Here is a 24,637-nt window from a genome sequence, read left to right as displayed (position 1 = left end):
CTAGAGTTTTGGACGTAGGGATCCAACCACGGGCTTGTCTGAGCAGAACTCCTTCCACCAGGATGGCCGCTCAAGCACCTGGCTGCCCTGCATAATCACAGACCACAGATTCCTGTAAAGCTGCAGAAGAGGAAGAACAAAACCAGGATTAGTCAAAGAATATTGACAATAAGCTCATATATCAAATAAACCATTACACTTGATGGCCAACCCACACTGTCACCCACGGAGCAGTGGCAGAGCTCCAGGCGTCCCAACCCAACACCCTCATCACCATCTCTGGGGATGTCAAACATGTCAACATGGACAAAACCCCGACAGCCTTCACCCAGTATGTGGACCGTCCAACCTGGGAGGGGAAGACTTTGGACAAGCTGTATGCTGACATTAAGGGTGCATACAGCTCTTCACCCCCCCCCCCCCCCCTGGGAAGATCAGCCTGGTCCACCTGGAACCCTGTTTTGAGTCCATGGAATGGGATGTACTCTGTAGGTGCGTTTACATGGACACATTTAACCCGGTTAAAATCCTGATCGTAATAAAAATGCTTCATGGACACACCTTAACCGGAATAGTCTAACCCAATCCAGCCTGATCCGGTCACAATTCTATCCCGATCGAGAGGGGTGGTTTATACCGATTTGTGACCCGGTCAGGGCGCATGAAAACACTTATTCCGATGTTTCGGTACAAGTCGTCCTTACTGCGCATGTCTGTGACGTCAGCTCCACGCGCTGCTGCTATTGCTGGAAGCTAGTTGAAGCAGAGCGAGCGAAAAGCACGGCGGGCGGAAGACAGAACTGGTCAATATCTGAGACAAACATGTTGCCGGAGACATTAAAGGAGGAAACTAAAAGCGCAAACGGGGAAAACGAGCGAAATAACGCTGACGTTTCAGGCGGAAAAGCACGGAGCGATGATTTGTTTGCAGCGGAAGTTGCTACGCTACGCTTCTTCTTCTACCATTTCCGGTGCTTTGGGTCAAACTGCGCATGTCAGAATATTCTGTTCCGATCAAAAGTGTGATGCATGAACACGCAAATCCTAATCGGATCGGATTTTTAGGGTCCATGAACACGGCGCATCGGATCACAAGTTTACTCTGAACTCTGATCGGAATAAAGAAATGTTGTCCGTGTAAACGCACCTAGTGAGTCACATGGAGACGACATCGACGGACTCACAGAGTGTAACAACGTCTGTGTGGACTCCAATGTCCCAACAAGGACTGTGAAGTGTCACCCAAACAACAAACCCTGGGTAACAACGGAGAGGGCATTCAGGGATGGCAATAGGGAAGAGCTGAAAGTGATGCAGGGGGAGCTGAAAATGTACATGTACTGTATGTTAAAGAAGAGAATAGTCTTCCTCCATGATGAGGCCATGGAGGAAGACTATTGGTCGGCCTTGAAGAAATTCTGGCAAATCGTCCGCTGCCTCGGAAGCGGAAAGCGGAGCAACTGACCTCGACTCGGGATATTGTCGGACGCTGGAAAGAATACTTCGAGGGGTTTCCTCAATCCTGTTTCAACGTCTTAAAACAACGTAGTTGCGGTTAGCAGGCGCAACGCCTTCATATTTTTTTTTTACCTGTCCATCAGCATTGCCAATCGGCGAATTGAGAATGAAATCGGGAGGTGCGAGAACATCCACTAAGGCGACTGCATCATCCTTCAACTGCAAGAGAGAGAAAGGGAATAAGAAGATTTAGAATTAGAATAAGCTCTGAGGCAGCAGCAACTACGAGACACAAACTCATCACCCATCTTAAGAGAGAGAAGACGCCTCAAGAATACAGCGTCTGAGCAGCCGACTACATTTTCAGTTTGAAGGACATGTGGACCACTTTTGGACGTCTTTATGCCTTCAGTGTTGAGACATAAGTGTGGCTGGACTCTGGCTTGGATCAAAGTCCTGAGAATCCGGCCACAGTTTTGTAGAAATGGATCGGCCTACTGTTAGTCACACAGCAGCATGACCAGGAAAGTCTGGCTCTAATATATGAAGGGTCTGCTTCTGAATGTTAAACTTTTCCTGTCAGGGGTCTCCAGAGCAAATAAACGTCCTCCACCTCACCCTGTCCTTTGCATCGTCCTCCCCAACACCAGCCACTCTCATGTCCTCCCTCACTACGTCCATGTCTCTTCTCCTGGGTCGTCCTCTAGTCCTGTTCCCTGGCAGTTCCATCTTCAGTGTCCTTCTACCGATATAGTCCCTGTCTCTCCTCTGGACATGTCCAACCCATCAAAGTCTGGTCTCTCTGACCTTGTCTCCAAAACGTCTAACCTTCACTGTCCCTCTTATTGTCTCATTTCTGTCCAACCTGGTCACTCCCAAGGAGAACCTCAGCATCTTCATCTCCTCCTCTTCTAGCTCCGCCTCCTGTCTTTTCCTCAGAGCCACTGTCTCTAAGCCGTCCATCATGGCTGTCCTCACCACCATCTCTAAGGCGTCCATCATGGCTGTCCTCACCACTGTCTCTAAGCCGTCCATCATGGCTGTCCTCACCACTGTCTCTAAGCCGTCCATCATGGCTGTCCTCACCACTGTCTTGTAGACCTGTCCCTTCGTCCTATCACAGAGCACACCTGATACTTTCCTCCCCCCGTTCCAGCCTGCCTGCACACGATTCTTCACCTCCTTTCCACATTCTCTCCATCACTCTGCTCTGTTGACCCGAGGTACCTGAAGTCCTCTCCCTTCTTTACGTCTATTCCTTGTAGCTTCACTGTCCCCCCTGGGACCTTCTCATGTACACACATGTACTCTGTCTTACTCCTGCTCACCTTCATTCCTCTCTTTTCTCTATGAAGAGTACTGAATCTTAATCCAATGTTTCCAAGGCCTTCTATTCCACAATAGTATGAACAGGGGCACGCAGAGGGACATGGACATTGTCCCTACCTGGGAGCAGAGTGTGAGGATGGTCGTCTGGATCAACTCGGCAGGCTTTGCACCGCTGAAGTAATTACCTGAACAGTAACAAAGCGTGTTAAATAATATTACATCTCATCTTGCATTTCCTCTCAAGCCGTCACCGTTCTATAAATGCACTCTCCAGCCTCAGAGCTGCTCCTTGTCATCCAGGATAGAGGTTCTGATCAGAAACGCCGCCGCAGCTCAATTCATTTATTCATTTAATACCCCTCCCGAGACCGGGGTTATGTAATCACCAGTGTTGGTTTGTTTGTCCTTCTGTTAGGAAGATAGCTCAAACAGTCACGGAGAGATCTTGATGACATTTTCAGGAAATGTTTGAAATTTTACCAAATTTTGTTGCTGATCCAAAAGAGATCTTTACCCTCGCCGAAGGGGAGGTGAGGGTATTGCAATTGGGTCTGTTTGTTTGTTTGTATGTTTGTCTGTCCGAGCGCATAACTCAAAAACTAGTAACCCAATCGACTTGAAATTTTTACACAAGCAAGGTTCTGTCCATGGCTCGGTCCTCCACGAGAATGGCGTTGATCCGGATCTGGATCCAGATTCTAGAATGATTTTTACATCTGGAATTGTGCCTGTGCTGTAAACTGCCACTTTAAGAGGGAGGGACACGAATGGCATGATGGGAAAAAGAGTCCAGAAGGAGTCTTGTAGTACGTTCCGGAGCAGCAAGCTAGAGCAGGTTTGGCCCCTCTGATCCGGAAGCCCTGTTTACTGTCTCACAAGATCCAATAGTCTATTGGAGGCGGGGTCTGCAATCTCTGATTGTCTTTCTAGTTGATTATGGATCACTTTAAACTATTGCAGTAAATGGAGCTTCAAAATTTGCTCCTCGATAGTTCGGTTTATTATTGGCTGATGTTTATGGAATGTGACGCAGTCATGCAGGTCGGGGTATCGTATATATTGTTGTATATACCCTGGTACAGGTTGGCCATGTGGCTGCTGAGGCTCCACATTCCATACAAAGTACACAGCTTGCTGAGTACAGGTCTGAGACCAGCTGGCGTGTCCTGATCACAAACTAGCTCTTGAAACCTCTGGAGGCAGTTGGATTCAATGTAGGCCATGGCCAGGGAACGGCAGAAATATACCTGAACAAGCACACATATACGACACACACAAGAGCAGTGAGACAACACTACCACTGTTCAGATCCGATGAGAGCAGATCATGGGTGACAAGTAATGTTTAATAAAACAATGTCTACATTAATTCAGAAAAAAACAAAGAATGATTTGGGACAGTTGGTCTTAGATTTTTAAATGCCATTATGTCGGCGAAGTTATCTCACAGTGGGATGGACTTGCGGACCAACTTGCTGGTTACCCGGCCGAACGGTCTTCTTCCCTTAAACTAAATGTTTTGTGGTATTTGAAAAGGTCTTACACCTGATGTGAAGAGATTGTATAAACCTAAAAGATGCCAGTAGATTATAGTAATGAGATTCCCATGAGCTTCAGAAACAAAGTGTTTTAATAACCCTCCTTAGAATAGGAACAAAGCCTTAGAGAAAGGTGAAGTTAAAAAGAAACTGGTGATGCTCAATGACTATTTCACAGGGGACGTGTTGCTTCATAAACTTGTATTCTTTATGTAAACACTGGTGATATGTCCTCACTTTTACATCTAAAAACCATGGAAAAACATGACCTCTAAAAACAGGAAAAATACCTCTAATAACATTAAAAATATATATTTCTCATACATTTATCTCATTATTTCAGGAAAAGATTCAGTGAATGCAATAAGCCTCCGTAAAGGTAAAGCACAGAGCAGTGTCTTATTGTCACTTCTTCTTCTTCTTCTTACCTGGCTGTTGTTACGAGCCTCAAACTCATCCTCCCCAGAGGCCTTCCGCTGTTCCAGCCTCTTCTGGCACTCCACCAGCAGGAAACATACCAGCCACTTGTAGGCCGCCACTGGCACTGATTTAGGATGACATTTAAATAATGACTTGTACAAACGCACTGTAAAGCAAGGTTGGACCACAAAGTGTCTGACAGGAATGTAATCAGTCGTCATCGGTCACTGTCGCTGAGCTTCCAGACCTTATTACCCTCGACGAAGGGGAGGCGAGGGTATTGCAATTGGGTGCGTTTGTCTGTTTGTCTGTCTGTCCGAGCGCATAACTCAAAAACTAGTAACCCAATCGACTCAAGATTTTTACACAAGCAAGGTTCTGTCCGTGGCTCGGTCCTCCCCGAGAATGGCGTTGATCCGGATCTGGATCCAGATTCTAGAATTATTTTTACATCTGGAATTGTGCCTGTGCTGTAAACTGTCACTTTAAGAGGGAGGGAAACAAATGGCATGATGGGAAAAAGAGTCCAGAAGGAGTCTTGTAGTACGTTCCGGAGCAGCAAGCTAGAGCAGGTTTACTGTCTCACAAGATCCAATAGTCTATTGGAGGCGGGGTCTGCAATCTCTGATTGTCGTTTTCTAGTTCTCCTTCGTGTCACAGTGTAACCCAAAGTGTACATTTACTGCACCACATTTGTGTCACTAAACAGTACACTGTTGTGCTACACACGGTGTCAAATGAACACCTGAAGCTCAGCATCAGCACAGCCAATGCAGTCTGCCACTGCAATGCTTCATATACGGACGTTGCTCCAAACGAACCACAAATTCTAAACACGACCGCTTCACACACAAGAATATTCAATAAACTGAATGGAGATGAAAGCAGGACCAATGTTGGATTTTTCAGATATCCCTATCGTATCAAGCCAAAATTCTAGAATACCTGCTGGGTCCATACACTCGTCCGTTGTTGTTGCTCGAAACCTGCTTTCCAAGATGTTGTGGAAATCATTTAGGAAGTCTACGGTGTGAAGAGGAGACTGAATCCGAATGGCACCTAAAAAGCACATAGCGATGAAAACATTCCTTCTCATAGAACAAGATGATGTTCCCCTCAGCAGTTAGGACATTAAATTGTCTTTGTGCATGGAGAGCTGACCTTGCTGCTTAGCATGGAGCCAGCTGACCAGATAGTTGCTGGTCTGCTGCAGCAGGACATTGTTGTCTCCCTCATAAGTGCAGTTTGGATCGTTGTTGTTCCGCAGCTCACCGAGTCGGTTCACTGGAGAGAAAACATGTTGGTACCGTGTTTTATGTGTGCACATTATGTACAATAATACCACTATTACGTATCACATGTACAGTATACATACATGTATGCGGCATATGCCCATTGTGAATGCGCTGTATAATTACCTCCGCTGAGGCAACGGTTATGTAATCACATTGTTTGTTAGCAAGATAACGCAAAAGGCCGTTGACGGATCTTGATGAAATTTTCAGGAAATGTTTATTTTGGTGATGATCCAGAAGAGATCCTGGATTCTTGATCACTCTGAAATTATAGTTAACATTGCAGTCAATGGAGGTTAAAAATCTGTTCCTTAATATCTTGGCTGATTATTGACGAATGTTTATGGAGTTATGTAGGGTGGGGGCGTCCATCTTTCCACCGAATTTCATCCAGATTGGATTTTCCCATTGGAGGCTTTATGCATTAATTTCACTCACCAAAAATCATGAAATGTCTTCTGGATCTGTGTCTGAGTAACAGACACAAAGGCCTATCTGTGACTACAGCACATGATAAGATGAGAAGCTACACTTGAGAGAAATGTAGTGGAATAAGAGCATTAATGTGAGACCAACCCTGCATTATAAGTCTCATGACAAGCATGCTAGAAAATACAACAATTTAGGCTAGTTAGTTTACAGTCAGGAATCTGTGTGTGTGTGTGTGTGTGTGTGTGTGTGTGGTGTTTATTCATATGTTTGTGACTGACTAGCCAAATATCCATGTCCGCCACAGGCCTCCCTACACTCCTGAATCCCCCTCTGTGCGGTCCAGGAGCCCAGTGCTTTACTGGAGCAGCTAATGGCATGGATCTCTCTGCCCAACTCAGCCTAGGAAACACAAAACAGATATACAACAGTTATGATTCATGCTCGATAAAGACACACGTGCACCTCATATTTTACAGACTTGTCTGTCACTCTTGTCCTTCATCAGAAGTCCCATCTGGAATTCGACAAAGTTGAAGAAGATGGATTTGGAGAAGTTTCCCAGGGCATATGCTGCTGCCAGGTACGGGATCAGACGCCATTGCTTGAAACAACATATAAAACACTTGATGAATTTGTGTAAATATTCATTAGCCAGACTGAAAATTAAGAGCTATGCTTTAGACATGCGCAGATTTGATAAGGTGCACGAGCTGTACCTGTAACTGGTACTCCAAAACAGGAATCTCTTCCATGTATTTGGGTCCAAACTGTCTTCTTGTGGCCGAGAAGCGGATGGCAATAGTCAGGGCCAGGCTCAGGTTGACCACAGCCATCCTGGTGATTGACAGCCTGCCGCCCGACAGGGCTCCTAGAGAAACCCCGAAACGCTTGTTGGGATCCTAGAGCACACAGGAGAGAAAGCGTGTGCTCTCTGGTACATAGATCAGTACACAAAAGAGAATTGAGCAGTTACCACTAACCTTGAATGGGGTAACATAGCAGCCATCAGGAGTAACATCTCCAGTCCTGTTCAGCAGATTTTCCCGAGGAATTCTCACATTATGAAACAAAGCAAACCTGACGTAAAAAAAAAAACAATCATGAGAGCCAGGTCAGAAAAGTGACCTTCATTACTTTATATTTTACTGCTCGTAAAAACATTCAGTTGTTTTGTTGGCGAATATAAACTGACCGAATGTGAATTTCCTTTTCATCTTTATAGTTTATCGGGAATGGGCTCACCAAAAATGAAGTCAATCTAGTAACACCCATGGAAGGAGTTTGTTACAACACAAAGTGTGATATTTTATTTTTTTAAATAGCTAAAATCATGCGTGCCCAGTTTTGTGCACGTTATAATAAAGGAGCATGCCCATTTCAAGTGATCGTTGAATATGTTCCCGATGTGACTTTTCCTATAAAGCATTGTGGCCTAGTCTTTAACATGACTCTATCTCTTGTGATCCATCAGCTGTTTAAGAAGACAGGACGTCAACGCCTCGTCAATATAGAAGTTTCAATAAAGAAAAGTTGTGGTTGTTTTGCTGCTTGAGTGCAGCAGCTGTGGATTTCTACTGCGCCGGATGTTCTGTGTATGCCGGGCAATGTCCAGTCAGCAGTCTGTAAAGTTTCACGTTACCTTTCATTACCTGCCCAGCTTTTTGGAAAAGCAATGGAGCAGTTCCCCAAAACAAGCAAAGAGTCGAGAGACGAGCTGGAACTATGCAATGGAAATAGGGATAAAGGCTTTACCTTCTGACCATGTGCTTTGCTAAGTCAGTCTGACACATCACTGACTCTTAAAGGGGACATTATGAAAAACTCACTTTTACAATGTTTCTACACTATTCTGGTGATTTTGGGTCCTTATCAACCCCAAAACAGCTAAATAAACCATCCAGCCAATCCTTTGTAGTTTGGGTCGGTCTGTAATCCCCTCCTGAAACACGTCTGGAAGAAATCGCTCCCCTTCTGACCCTCACCTGTGGTCACGGGCTTTGGGTAGTAACCAAAAGAACAAGGTACAAGCTGCTGAAATGCGCCTCCTCCGTCGGGTGACAGTGGGAGGCTCCGAAGGGAGTGCGAGCACATTTAAAATGTGGCACTGGTGTAAATACTGCTGAACAGGAAGTAGTGTTGTTGTTGTTTATTAAAGTCTCTTTTGTATAAATATAATAAAACTGTCCAGAAAGGCCCTGTATGAAGTACGAACCAACTCACAAAATGTCAGTGAAGTAAATACAACTTCGAAATAATCACGAACCTCCTCATCGACCAAAAAGAAATGTTGAACGATGTGAGAGGTGTGAGTTCTCAGTAAACAATAAAAGTGATGTCCAGTACCTTGTTTGAGTGATTTATTTGATAATAATCACATAATAATGTGATAATGGCGGCGCAGGAGCGGTCTGATAACTATAAGCAGCTAAAACGGTAGAGTTTGAGTCACGGTACGAAGAAGAAAGCAACCGTGTCTGTTATTCAAAACGATTACCGGTATGTAAAATCACAGAGCTGAAGAGTTTAGTGCTACCGAAGCAGAGCGACAGCTGCCGTTCAACCCGGGTGTCGGTGTCAATCCTGGCGTGTGTCACCAAAATCTGATGGTTTTGGGTTCGTATTCAGGTTCGGGTTTGGACGGATATAGTGAGCCTGACTGGGATTTGTCAGACGAGCGGTTCCCGTCTGGATCACCGAGGAGCAGCCCTTGCACAGCTGATTTATTGTTAAATAAATGTGTTACCACAGCATCAAAAGCTCTTTTTCAATGTTGTTTTTATTGTTATCTAGAAGTAAACAACTTTTGAGATGTGTCACTACAGCAATAAATATTAGAGATAAAGTCATCGATCCGCTAGAAATGTTTCTCTAAACAAAAAGCTAGTTTTCTGTTGGAAACTGCTGATTGTGCTGGAATCTGCCTCTCTTCCATTAACTCTAGAACGTAAAACAGCAGGAACATGCCTTTTTTTCCTGATGAAAGATGAGACTTTGATCTTTCATTCGGTCTCTGCATAGTTATAGTATATAATATTCTGTGCGTCTTGAAATATACGGCAAAATGAGCGAAAACCACCGGTACTGAAGGTACGGCATCGGCTGGTACCGAGTGAGTTAACATTACTTAAAGGGGCAAAGAAAATGTTAAAATGTTCCTTTGATGTAAAATACCCATTATCCAGTCCATTCTGGCCCAGCTTCTTGCCCATGTCTCCAACAAGCACTCCAGGTAGAGCCAGTAAGTTCTTGGGATCTCTCACCTGCAACGTAATGGTTGCAACATTTAATTAATGTGCAAACTGTCTTCTGATCGTTTCATTCGTTGTTTGCCTTTAATACCCGGTCGGCGTGTTACATGATGAGATTAGAGATTTAAAAGGCAAGTTTGGAGAACGCTTATCAAACGATGAGCGACGTCCAGCGGGACAATGGCAAACTGCGCCCCTCCTTCTCGACTGTTTCAGGCGAAATGGAGATGATTGAAAAAGAAACGGTCCTGGACATCCAGTCTACTGTTTTAGAGTGTTTTTTGTTTTGGGGGTCTTCAATTTTACTCGAGGATAATTATATTAACTCTTACCTCATGCATAATGTATCCTTCAAAGTAGTTGACGTGATTTTCCATTCAACTTTTGAATCATTAAATTTGACATAAGAAATGAAATCATTTCTTTCACAGACAGTTTAACTTCAGTGAGGAGACTTACCGGGACGATGAAGGAGTGCAGGCCATGACACACCTGGTCCGGCGTGTAGAGCTGAGCGAACACCACAGCATGTGTTGCAGTCTTACCCAGGTTCCCCACCCAGAACTTAGCAGCCTCAAAGTCCGGGGAGTCGATCACAAACTCCTAGGAAGGAGAAGTTGGTGATTCGCTCAGTTTTTTGATTGATCAAATGAAAGTTTGAAAACCAAAACACTGCTAGCAAAGTGAGCTCGAATGATTGAGAAATATTTGCCTTTGCATAGTCATTTAAATTAGGTGCATTTAATTAGCAGGAATAATAATACAAATTTATAAAATTAAAAATAAAACTTGGAGAGGAAAAAAGACACAACCTTTAACTAAATTCATGTTTATTTATATAGAATCAGGTCATAACAGAACGTTATCTAACACAGGTGTAGCAGGGAAAGACAGAACCCCTCCACAAGAACAAGCACTTTGGCGGCTGATGGAAGGAAAAACTTTCCATTAACAGGCAGAAACTTTGAACAGAACCCAAGACTCATTGTCATTGTGCATTTCATACAAACTCATTTTTGTGCGCTGACCTGGGTGGTGGGGTCATACGTTGCTGTGGTCCTCATGGCTCTAGTGTTGCTGCCGTGGCTCAGCTCAGTCAATGCAAAGCAACCAAAGGTCTATAAACAGATAAACAGTTTGACATTGTGAGTTCATGGAGATGACTGTACTGCCCCTAAATGTAGTCCTGTGCAGATGACCGCAAAATATGTCGATTGCAAATGTCTGTAATTGATCTCTATGTGCGCCCCCTCACTTCCTCCCACAATTGGGCCCAATCGCGTGCTTGCAGAGTCGTTCGGAATCAGGCGTTACCTCCGGATCGGGACTCGGATATATATGGATAGTTATTTCAGATCTGAAGTTACGCGTTGGAACAGAGTGAGCCCTCTCGGCATGACATCACTTCCTGTGACACTATTGGTTGAATGCTGTCAACCGGGGAAAAACACAGAAGCAGCTTGAAGCTAGTCGCACGAATATGTCTGCGGTGTGGAAGTATTTGAAGTCGATGACAAAAACCTTGCGATTGAAGTGCTGTTCATATTTATTTTATTTTTTCCGAACTTGTCTGCATTTGTGCTAGACTGTGACAACACACATAACGTCAGTCAGTGCTAGCGTTCTAAACCTGTTTTGTTTTCAATGACATGCTCGTGGAATCGATATCACAATATCTGGAAAAACACGCGTTTCTCAGGTGCCTCATCAGAATAAACCCTGAGCGAGGCAGAAAGGCTGGAAGATGTCTTTCCAACAAAACAGGAAAAGTCACAGTATTTGACATTTCCTGTTGTAACTAGTCCAAGTCCAAAGTGAAAAAAAATATTTTATTTATTACTTGAATGTTCGAGCTACGCCACAGAAGTGCTCTGTTTAAGAGTTAGATGTTGAAATAAGACGAATAGAGTAAAAAATAAGGGACATCCTGGATCCGTTTCTTCACTCCTCTTTAAACATTTTTTTTATATACGATAGAAGTATCGGGTCGGTACTCGGTATTGGTTCAAAATCAAATGTCTCGGACACAAATAAAACCACTGATACACTGTAAAGTTACAGTCAGGATAGAGCTATGATGATTTACCGTCATGTCTTCACAGTTCAAAACATGTTTTCTGTGTCTCTCTGATCCTGTGTTTGCCACAGTCGCACCAAACATCTGAAAGGGAAGATGATGTCAGCATCTTTTACAGGAACGCACCAGTGAATGTAAAGATGGCTACAGCAATGCTAACACGCTAATAGTGAATAATGTCTGAAAAATCCGCCTCAGTTCAATTAGAAAGGAAAGCAGATTCATATCAAACAGTGGTCTCAAAATGTATTGCCTCTTCTTTTGTGAGTATCTCAACCTAAACTGTGCGGAATCTTTTAAAGTTTATTAGAAAAACTTGAGTAAACACAAAATACGACATTTTGATTTTGTTTGTGTTACTTTAGAGGAGGGATTGCACCAGGGATTATCTCTGAGCACATTTTTGTTTGTCATAGTGATGGACAGATCATCCCTTTTCATATGGGGGGATTATTGTACTGTAAAACCTTCTATCTCATTAACTAAAATTATTGTTTAAAACTTATATTTTGTGTCAACTCAAGTTGTGTTTTGTCCGCGTTGAATTTAGATTTAAGATCTGACACAGTTTAGTATGACAGAAACACACACACACACACACACACACAAACAGGTGAGGATCTCGTACTTTCAACCACTCACCCCTTTGTTGAGAAAGTACTTTGCGGAAACGCTCCAGTCATACATGCCCAGACAAGCATTGAGCACCACAGATTTCCAGGGGTTGGAAATCAACTCTTCATTTGTCAAGAAGCAATAGCGGAGGAGTTGTTTCACCCTGTGGATTTTCATAAGAAGGTAAATTAATTGCTGTGAGGATGAATTAACAATGAATGAAACTTTCTTCTATGTTGATAAAACGGTACCTGAGGAAGGTTAGTTCTCACATCTTCTCAAGAGGGATGTCTTCACCAGGATGACGTGCAAACAGTGCATCATTTTCGAGTGTCTTGAACACATGTTGCTGTAGGATGAAAGAAACAATACACTGGATATGTAGAGGGAAATACTAGAGGGATTCAAAGAGGTTCCTTTATTGCTGAGATTATGCAAAGGGATACGGTACTTTTCTTTCCCGGTCCTGCTGAAAGTTTCTTTATAAAGTAAGTATAATTCTGAATCAGGTCAGTGATCGATTGATTACCTCTGCCAAAGACAAGTTCCCATCATATTTCCTCTATGCAGACATTTGCCACGGCTGTGAAAACTGACAACCAATAACACATGATGCTTTGCTTTCTACCTCAACTTGACACGTGTGATTCAGTGTACCGGTACTAGAAAGCCCTGGCAGTACAAGCATTTCAAATGAGGATAAGGTTAGAGTTAGTGAACGGGCAAGAGAAGAAGACAATATGCATTACATTACACATTTAAATCGTGCCAGAGGATCCTGAACTCAATTCTAAGCATGTGTCACTAAAACGACAAATATTAGAGTCAAAGTCTAGAAATGTTTCTCTGCACAAGAAGATGGTTTTCTCTGGGTTTTTTGTTCTGCCTCTGTTCAATGGTCAATAACTCTAGAACGGCTGGTACTCAGCGTATGGCTGATGATGATGAATATATTTATTAGATAGAATGTTAGAGTACAAGTACAGTCACACAGTAGCATGTATTACAGTACAAGTACAGTCAAATAGTAGTATGTATTACAGTACAAGTACAGTTAAACATCCTGTCTAAGAGGAGCATTTCAAAAAAGCCCTTGCGGTCTTGTTTCCGTTGAAAGTCCTTCGTACATAAATCATCCACAATTAACAATACAAATTTAACAATACAAATAAAAATAAAACCAATATTAAATTACTCAACTGATGCAACGTAACATTAGAAAAACAAAAATAAAATGATTTTACACCGCCAGTGCAAACTAACAATTAATCTAAAATAAATTACACCACTGATGCAAGATGATAATGAATCACAATAAATAACTTACATAAATTACAATAAATTACTAAGGCAATTAATATGTGCAACGTAGGTGGACAAAAAAAAGGAGGGGGGGTTTGATCCGGAGAGAGTCGTGATGACTATCTCCGTTTCTGTCCCCCTAAAAGGTGTATTTTTAGGGCCTTTTTGAAGGAGGCCAAAGAGGTGCATGTTTTGAGGGCGGGAGTCAAACCGTTCCACCCTTGGGTGGCCGTATTGTAAAAAGATGATTTACCCATGTTAGTCCTGTAGGAGGGGGTAATCAGGTTGTTGTTTGAGCTCCCTCTAGTGTTGTGGCTGTGGGTGTCACTAAATCTGTGGAGGTGTTCCGTCAGGTATGCAGGGATTGAGGGGACTGAGGGCAGAGCTGCATTGACCATTTTAAATGCCAATCCCATTTTGAGCTGTTTAACCCTGTCTTCTACCCTGAGCCATTTTAGGCTAGCAAAATGTCCAGGAAGAAGGTGGGTCATGGGCCCCAGATTGAGGAGTAGCCGAATCAGTTTGTTTTGGGAGGTTTGGAGCCTGGTTTTCAGGGACATTTTGTTGTTTGAATACCAGGAGGTGCTAGCATAGTCAAAGAGGGGCTGAACGAGGGCTCCAGCAAGCGTCCGGAGAGCACTTTTGTTGACAAAAGCAGACATTCTGCCCAAAAATCTTGTTCTTTGATTGACTTCTTTGATCACCTTAGTTGCCATACTATCGCCAGACAGGTATTTGTCAAGAACACAGCCCAAATAGGTAATCTCTTCTTTGCTGGAGATTACTGTATTATCAACTGTGACCTTGAAATCATTAACATTTATCTCACGTAGAGTGCTTAGACCCAAAAAGAATTGATTCGGTTTTACCAAGATGTAGTGATAGTTTGTTATCGGTAAGCCAAGTACGGATTCTGGTGACCTCAGAGCTGAGAGCCTCCTCAACCTGCACTTTGTCCTCTCCCGAAATCAGGAATGCTGAGTCGTCAGCAAACAGGAACAATTTACAGTTACAGGCAGCACTCATGTCGTTAATGTATAGGAGGAACAGTAACGGTCCTAGAATGCTGCCTTGAGGAACCCCCCAGCTCACCGGGAGGGACGAGGACAAGGTTCCGTTTATGTCTACCATTTGTTCTCGTCCCTCTAGGTACGATTTCATCCAGTTTGTTGATGTGCTATCAAAACCAATCGCCCCTAGTTTATTCAATAGGATTGAATGGTTAACGGTGTCAAAGGCCTTCTGGAGGTTCAGCATGACCATGCCGCAGTATTTGCCCGAGTCTACTTCACGCTTAATGTAGTCGGTCAGATATATGAGGCACGTGTCAGTGGAGTGGGATGTTCTGAAGCCTGATTGGAATTCAAAGAGCAGGTTATGCTCGGCGAGGTAGCGGTTGATTTGCTCCTGGATTATTCTCTCCATAATCTTTGAGATGGAACAAAGGATGGAAACAGGGTGGTAGTTGCCAGGTTCTAATTTGTTTCCTTTTTTATACAGAGGGATAACCCGCGCCGTCTTGAATTCCTGTGGGACGTGGCACTGATTGATGGATAAATTTATCAGATGGGTTACCACGCGGGCGATAGAGACAGCTGCGTCTCTGAGGAACCGGGCGGGTATGTTGTCAAGGCCTGTGGCCTTGTTAGGTCGAAGGGCAATTAGTTGTTTTAGCACATCAACGGTATTTACAGGTGTGAAAGAGAAAGTGTCCTTTTTAGCACCTAGCTTCTCATAGTGAGTTTGGATGTGGTCAGAACCATACAGACCTGAATGTGGGGGGAATTTGCTGACCAACAGGGTGGCAATAGTGGTGAAAAAGCTGTTAAAACAATTAGCTACCACCAACCTGTCGGTCTGGAGCGAACCACTTGAGTTAATGCAGATATTACTGGTTTTTGTTTGGAGTCTGTTGCTGCAGCCTAATTGTTTTAGGGCCTCCCACAGTTTTTGTGGGTTGCTTTTGTTTGCCTCAATGTTCTCATTTAAGAAATTCTTTTTGGCATTTTTTATCATTTTGTTAACCTCATTGCGTAGTTTTCTGCTTTTTTCAAGTAGTTCCTTGTTGTTGGTTTTTCTGTACTCAGAGTAACATTTGTTTCTGGGCTTGATGGCATTCAATATTTCCCCCTTCATCCAAGGTTCTGTACGGGCTCTGACCCGAACAGCTGTTATGGGTGCTATCTTATCGATTACAGACAGAAATGCAGATTTAAAGGAAGACCAGGTCCCCTCGACAGAGGCGGAGTTTAAAGTTTCAGACCAATCAGTTTCCTCCAGCGCTGTTGTTAGAGCTTCTGGGGAGTAATGCTTCATGGTTCTGCAGTTTATTGTGGTGTGACAATGAGCTGCAGGTCTATGAATTTTTCGAGTGCAGAAGATCATGTTGTGATCACTTAGATTGCACTCGATGACACCACTGTTTTTGATTCTAGATTTGTCCGATGTCAGGATTAGGTCTATGATGGTTCTAGAAGTGGTGCTTACCCTTGTAAATTGCTGAATCAGCTGGGTAAAGTTATGCAGATTACAGAAGCTGCTGAAGGATTTGAAAGTCGGGGTGTCTTTCCGAAGGACATTGGTGTTACAATCTCCTATCAGAATGACCTCCGAGCTTCCCAAGCCGATCACATGCTTCTCCAACAAATCATAGAATGATTTTTTGTCTGGGGGTCTGTATACTGCGCCAATGACCAGAGGTTTAGCTCTGGGATAAATTATCTTTACCCAGACAGACTCTGTGTCTGTCCGGCTATGAGTGATCCCGCTACAAAAAAAACAGACCCACAGAATTCAATCACTACCGCCCCATAGCCCTAACACCCATAATAATTAAGTGCTGGTGAATATCATCCTTCCATTTGTCACCCCACACCTGGACCCCCCCCCCCCCCAATTGCCTGCTACACCTTCTCCTACAGCACCTGGACTCCCCAGGTAACTTTGCCAGGATACTCTTTGTGGACTTTAGTTCCGCCTTCAACACCCGACAGAAACACCTGCTGATCCGGAAACTATACCAACTCAACACGCCTCCCCATCTGATCCACCTGATCCACAACTTCCTCACCGACAGACTGCAAGCAGTAAGGGTGGGTACAACCACATCTGTACCATTAATACTGGGGTGCCACAGGGATGTGTACTGAGCCCCTTCCTGTACATCCTCAATGACTGCCTCAGCATCTCATCCACCACATCATATCTCAAATACTCAGACGATGCAGCCATCCTTGCACTTCTCTCAGACAACAAATCAACCCGTGTACACAAGGTTGCGGGTACAAGCGGCATGCAGTTGTCTACAAATAAGTAACCAGGATACAGATTTATTCATATTTAAAAAGGAATATTTAATACCTTGAATGAATGCAATTCCTCTCCCTCTATGAAAATCAGCATATCCTTCCAATTGAAAGAGGCCTTTTTTCTGTACAAATCCAGAGGACCAGTGGGAAGGTCAGCCATCTTATGGTCCATCTTCTTGCATTCAGACTGAGGGTTCCTTGAGAAAAAGAACATCATAATTATCTTTTTCGAGCGACGCACGTTTTCCAGAGGATGAAGGAGTCGTTGTCTGTTTTTGACGTCCAGGCACTGAGCTCTGACGTCACTTCTGAGTATGGAGCAACAGACATTGCTGCACTGGCAGAGAAGTGTGAGGCTGTTCTGCAGAACCCACATTCTGGAGGTCATTAAAGTGTGGGGCTGTTCTGCAGAACCCACATTCTGGAGGTCATTACTGTGAGGCTGTTCTGCAGAACCCACATTCTGGAGGTCATTAAAGTGTGAGGCTGTTCTGCAGAACCCACATTCTGGAGGTCATTAAAGTGTGAGGCTGTTTTGCAGAAGCCACATTCTGGAGGTCATTACTGTGAGGCTATTCTGCAGAACCCACATTCTGGAGGTCATTACTGTGAGGCTGTTCTGCAGAACCCACATTCTGGAGGTCATTAAAGTGTGGGGCTGTTCTGCAGAACCCACATTCTGGAGGTCATTACTGTGTGAGGCTGTTCTGCAGAACCCACATTCTGGAGGTCATTACTGTGAGGCTGTTCTGCAGAACCCACATTCTGGAGGTCATTACTGTGAGGCTGTTCTGCAGAACCCACATTCTGGAGGTCATTTCTAGTGAATGTGTTGAATTCAAGTCCATAATGAGTCTAGAACTTAAACATGGCCATTTTGGTGCCCTAGGCAAGATTATGATTTTGTGCCCCCCCCCCCCCCCCCCCCCATAACGGCAAACATAATATATATAAAACATTAATAACAACAGCCATATGACGGACCTTAAAAGTTTAATTATTCTTCAAAACAACTAGCACACGCTATACAATACAAATAATAATTAAATAATAATAAAATAAAATAAAATAAATAAACAGAAATAAAACAGGGTTACTGTTCAGATTAAGAGGAAAATAAAAGTCCTGACTGCTTCCACACAAACAATGCAAAACAGATACATAGCAAATAATTTTGCCATAATAGATGGCAATTAAATTTTACACGTCTGGACTTCCTTGCAGCAAAGGCATCGGTGGTATCATCAAATGATACCTGTCTTGAAAGCTCATGATTTATGCTTATTAAAGCAAGTCCATTGAGACGCTCTTGTGACATCGTGGATCTCAGGTAAGTTTTTATAAGCTTTATTTTGGAGAAGCTCCTCTCTGCAGCAGCAACTGTCACTGGAGTAGTGAGAGCAATTCTCACGGCCACCCACATGTTGGGATAAATCTCCTTCAGTTTCTTCTCCTGTATGAAACTGAGAAGTTCCAAGTTGGTCATTTTGGGTTTTGGCAAATCTGGGAATGATTTACCCATCCAGTGTCTCTGTAGCTGGTAAGAGAGGCTTCAGTTTTCTTCAGGAGATCAACTGCAACATCCGTCTGCATTGTCTCAGACTGTAATAACTTGTTGACATGCTGAATTTCTGTCAGGATGTCATCCCATATCACAGTACAGACAGAGAAACGGTATGATGCAACCTCTTCAGCTAAAGACTGTGCCTCAATTTTTATCACCGGATCTGTGGTGTGGTCTCTCACTTCCAAAAGTGCATCTCTGACTTTTGCAGCCTGGTATCTCACAGCCTGTACACTGTTGATCCGACTTTCCCACCTAGTATCTGACCAGGATTTCAGTGTTGTGTAGACATGTGTTCTTAAGATGGACCATCTCTGAGTGGAGGCAGAAAATAGTGTGAAAAGCTTCTGCAGGAAGCCAAAGTAACCACTGGCATCTGCAGAGCTTTTTGCCCATCAGCTACCACCAGATTTACTGTGTGTGCACTGCGTGGCACAAATAAAGCTCGATTTATTATGCTGTGTTCTTCTGGCATGTACGCACATCACTGAACAGAAAGAAGTAGAGAATATCTGTAAAGACAGATAAGCCATGGTGTTACTGCTATTGAAATGCACTAACTAATTTGTTGACCTAAAATGTTCATTAAGATGTTGGTTGTGGTTATTTTCCCGCACGTCTGTTTCTTGTGTACGACCGGAACTAATGTTTGCCGTCACATGTGTTGCTACGACGGAGTTAGGTAAAGCGCAACACTAAGACTGCTGGCGCTGTGGTTGTTTTGACGTTCGTATGGAGATGGTGCTTTATTGAAGACATCCTTTTGTTTGTATTTTTGGTTTCACCGTCTGGGGTCTAAGCATCGACGCAGAACACCCAGAGAATTGTATTTTTACTCTTTTCAGAACAAGCGGCCAACGAGGTATTTGTAGTATTGTTAGCTAGCGCCAGCTAGCGTGTGGCACTCAATATTGTTTGTTATGTATCCTGCAACAGTGACGTGCAGTCAGTGGAGGCAGGTGAGGCACAGCCTCACCTGTCATCATATAAAATCATATAAAAATCATGTATTTGTATTATTAAAAATAATATAAAAATCATATAATATATAATATAACATCAGTGATATTATATTGTATATTTTATGATTTTTTTATTTTAAATAATACAATTAGTGCGTCACGTATTCTTGTGCTCAGCGGCATTAAAATACTGCAGAATGAGGCCACATGTAATACGGCCTTCAGCCCATAGGAGACCCGTGAGTGATTCAGCACACTCATCAGCTGATCCGCTCGTTCAAGACAGGCTTGTAAACACGGAAGCGCTGGCTGTCTGGATGTCTGGACGTCAAGCAAGAACCCGTCTTTTCTGCTTTTCTTGCCTTCTTTTCTCAACTTCTGAAGATGTCTGGACTCGGATGGGATATTGCGACATGAAGAATTTACCGAGAAGCCTCCAAACACGAGCAGCGACCGCGCGTATTCATGGTCAAATTGCGGGACCGATTCGAGCAGAACCGCGGCGGACTGGGCCTGACAGAGTCCATTGGATGTGAACGAGTGTTCTGTAACGTTCTGGAGAACATAAGCTGTCAAATGAAGCCCAGCTTTTTCTCTTTCTCTTTCTCTCTCTCTCTCTCTCTCTCTCTCTCTGCAGCCCCAGCTGGACGGCGACACGCCCCCTCACCCACACCCGTCTCAGAACATGTGTTTAACAGTTAAAAATCAGTTAAACTTTAACTGATCAACACGTTAAATGTTGCCAATCAAATGATGAACAAGCTGTAGGTTCATTTATTTGTAAATCTGACTGCCTCACCAGACACGAACCCCACCGCACGTCACTGTCGTGCAATGTATTAATATTTCTTTGTTTTGTACATTTAATGTAGTTTTCACGGCGTACGGTGTATGACAGAAGGAGAGAAAGAGAGAAGAGCAATAAACGCCCGTTTCAGAGAACCAACCTGTGTCTGTGTTGTCATGGAAAGAGCTACACACGGTATAATGGCGTTCTACCGTCGTCTGGAGAGGGAAACTGTTCCAGCTTCGACGCTGCACACGGAGATGACGCATTCAAGGCGTCGGAGAACCAAGGTGTGTTCACGAACATGGGACATGTGACAACTCACGTCAGAACGAACAATTATCGGCTGAAAACGCGTCTATGAGCCGTGCAACGCCAAACTAATAATATGGGCTTTCTAAAATACGTTTATTAGTTTATTATTTTCCTTTTTTTAAATTTATTTATATATATATATATATTTTCGAGGCTTGGAGTGGCGCCCCCTCCAGCAGGTGGCGCCCTAGGCAATCGGCTAGCTCGCCTATGCCTCCGCATGTCGCTAAAGAGTAGTTGCAAGGTTGCATGCTCTTTAAGCTGTTGGGTTTCTGCTTTTCCTCGGTTCTTTTATTATATCTCGTGTTGGAGGTGTTTATTCAATGATGAGTCAGGAATATAAAACGAATCAAGTTTACTGAAGGTTTTCAGTAATTACAAAGCTGGTAAGGAAACACAGCGCCGGACTCTGCCGAATCCCAACAAGCTAAGCGATGACTCAAAGGGATACGGGCCAATCTCCCTTCTGTGTGTACCCTTCAAACTGCTGGAACGCCTCGTCCTGGCTTGCCTCACCCCAGTGATCGACCCCCAGCTCCCCAAAGAACAAAAGGCTGGCGCCGTCGTCTTGGACCTCACAGCTGCCTGACACTGTCTGGCTGCGCTGGCTACATATGAAGCTTCTGAAGACCATCCCGGACAAGCACCTGGTGAGCTTCATTATGGAGATGCTGAGCAACTGCAGCTTTAAGCTCCAGACCAGCAACGGCCAAAGCAGTAGGGTGAGAAAGCTCAGGAACGGTGTCCCACAGGGCTCTGTGCTGGCACCAATGTTATTTAACATCTAGGGCGATGGTGGCGCAGGTGGTTGAGCGGGTCGTCCTATGATCGAGAGGTTGGCGGTTCGATTCGATTCCCGACCTTCACATGTCCACTGTCGTTGTGTCCTTGGGCAAGACACTTCACCCACATTGCCTGTGTGAATGTAGTGAGCGAGTGAATGTTGGTGGTGGTCAGGAGGGCCGATGGCCCAAATTGGCAGCCTCGCTCCTGTCAGCCTGCCCCAGGGCAGCTGTGGCTAGTAGCTCCACCACGACCAAGTGTGGTGTGAATGAATAATACACAATGTGAAGCGTCTTTGGGTGCCTAGAAAAGTGCTATATAAAATCAAGCATTATTGTTATCTACATCCACGACCTACCCCTAACAACATCAAGGAAGTATGCCGTCCTTGTATATAAGTATGTCGTCTGGCTATGCAGATGACATGGCAATCCTGCTTATCAAACCCTCTTGGGAAGCAGTAGAGGAAGGCCTTACAGAGGATATGGCCATCCTATCCTCTTATCTGAAGGACTGGTGACTCAAGCTCAGAGTCGAGAAGACTGTTGCAACAATGTTCCACCTCTACAACAGGGAAGCAACACGTGAAATCAACATCATCGTTGACGATGCACAGCTACAGTCCCAGTCCTCCCCGACACACCTTGGCTTGAAGCTCGACAGAACATTGTCCTTTAAACCAGCGGTCCCCAACCTTTTTCCTGACACGGCCCGGTTTCTTGCCGGTCAATTATTTCGCGGACCGGGGGTGTAATTAAATAAAAAGAAAAATGAATATATTCTTAACAATAAACGTTATATTATGCACTTGAAATAACTATTATAAACAAGTATTACACCAATATCTACTCACCATAAATTATGGTCCCAATAATTACTTCTGTCCTTCATGTTCACATTTTTTGTTTAATAAATACCACATTCTTGTGTTTTAATCCAGGCTTCAGGTCTTTTACTTCTGGGTTCTTGTCTTTATGTGCTGAAGCAGTTTTGAACCCTTCATTGCTCGTGAACAAAGCTAATCAGCTGTTGTAGATAAACCGTGTTTTAAGTCTGACTCCTGGTTTGTCTGTGAAAATAAGTTTTATTTTCTTCCTCCTCGGTTGGACTTTCCATTAGCAAAGAAGCTCTGCAAAAACGTTTGTTTTGTAATTTTATTTTCGCTAGTTTACGTCTGTTTTTAGTAACGTATCACGTAAAGCATGACAATTCACAGGTGAATTTTACGTTGGCGAAAATCCGGTTGTTTTTCAAAATAAAACAACTTTTAGACGCTAATAATCGATACAACTTAAATTGCATACATTATTTATTCTTTCTGTGCGGCCCGGTAACAAATGCCTCACGGCCGCGGCCCGGTGGTTGGGGACCACTGGTTTAAACAACATCTGGACAGTGTGAAAGGAAAGACCACTGCCCGTGCAGCACTGATGCTGCGTTTAGCCGGAACCACGTGGGGAGCCTCCACCGAGGCCCTGGTCCTTCCTGCTACTGAATACTCTGCCCCAGTCTCGAGCCGTAGCACCCATTTCCAAAAGCTGGACGCTGCTCTTAATAGCACACTACGGACTGTCTCCGGATGCCTACGTGCCACTCCAACCAACCAACCGATCCTTGCTGGAATCACCCCAGCAGAGATCAGGCGAGACGCAGCCATACTAGCTCTCGCTTGGACGGCACATCTGAGCGAATCCCACCTCCTCCACAAGGTTGTCATGGAGACGCCACATCATACCCGCCTCAAGTCCAGTCGCCCTTTTGCCGCACAGGCCCAGGAACTGCTTCGCACAACACCAGCTGACATGTCTAAGGAATCCTGGGTGAAGGCCAGATGGAGGGACCAGTGGAAGGCGGCAGTACCATCCAGGCTCCACCGCTGCATTGAGCATCCAACAGATGTTCCTGGCCAGGACCTACTCCTCAAGGATGGGAATACCCTCAACCGGCTGCGGACAGGAGTTGGACGCTTTGGTGCAACAATGCAGAAGTGGGGTCTTGCAGACAGTGCCCACTGTGAATGTGGGGATCCATCACAGACTGTGGACCACGTGCTGACCAGCTGCCCCATATACCGCCGGCCAAATGGTGATCAGGGCTTAATTGACTTGGACAATGACACACTGGACTGGCTTGCTGCTACAGAGCTGAAGGTCTAAGGACATACGACAGAAGAGGAAGTGCTACACAACACAACACAGGAAAGAAATTATACAAAGTTACAGGAACAAACATTGACCAAAGTATGTCTCCATGGTAACCCTCTGGCAACTGAGAGGCTCCTCCCCCTCAGGATGGCTCAGAATTAAAAAAAGATTTACAGGTCATTTGTTTAACCATTTTATGCATCACATTATTTTATGGATGAGTTTACTTGTTTAATCTGTTGCTATGGGAACCCAAACAAACAGTGTTCAAAACAGATTAACTCCAGGAAAGGGAGCAAAGGAAAAATACAGAGCTCATCGAGGATCAAGAAATATGAACGTCCAGAGACAAGACTTCCTGTTTCAGGCTTTTTCCTTCAAAATAAAACGACAGCTTTTTTCGGGTGGAATGAATTTCGAGTGGATCACCAATGAGCAGATTAATGGATTCCCCCTTTGATCCGGATGAACCATGGTTTGTTCTTTCATGCATTCAGTATGCCTTTCTCATCAAGTTGAAAGGGCTCAAGACACGACACAAACTTTATGTAAATTTACCATGACATAAGGCATCTTCTTTATGAGATAATATAACATTTTCAACGTCAGCGGCTTCAAAACTACGTCGCCATTCCGTGACGTCGGCGACAGAACCGCTCAGGTTACTACGACTGTGTTACGACCACTGTTAGGAGGTAATTACAAAGTGGAAAGGATTCCTATAAACCTTTCACATTTTCATAAACTACTTCAATGCTGGATCTTGTCTGAACATAGGGGGGTCTGAGCAATGTCGTTACCATACCCCTAACCCATTGACGTCATCAATGTGCACGCGAAAACATGGCGGCCACCACGTATGAATTTATGTTGTAAACAAAACGGATTTGATAACTTAGGAGAAATTTTTATATATTTTTGTAAATGTACTTTTAGACCGATTTGTAGTTACAGTCGAGGTTCCCTTTAAGCTTTTACCCAGGTGCAAATAGTCACGTCTCCAGCGGCTAGCAGGTTGCAAGCAGAACTGTCACATCCACAACACCAGGAAGTTGGGAAAC

The 24,637-nt window shown here is 44.0% G+C and overlaps 1 pseudogene; it reads right to left on the bottom strand.

Moving 5' to 3' along the window:
• Positions 1 to 23,960, bottom strand: LOC137913685 (peroxisomal acyl-coenzyme A oxidase 3-like; annotated as a pseudogene).
• Positions 23,961 to 24,637: the final 677 nt, after the last annotated feature.

The sequence above is a fragment of the Brachionichthys hirsutus genome, unplaced genomic scaffold (genome assembly GCF_040956055.1).
Source record: "Brachionichthys hirsutus isolate HB-005 unplaced genomic scaffold, CSIRO-AGI_Bhir_v1 contig_747, whole genome shotgun sequence".
NCBI lineage: Eukaryota > Metazoa > Chordata > Actinopteri > Lophiiformes > Brachionichthyidae > Brachionichthys > Brachionichthys hirsutus.
Note: the sequence above shows the minus strand (reverse complement) of the source record. Positions and strands in the feature narration are given on the sequence as shown.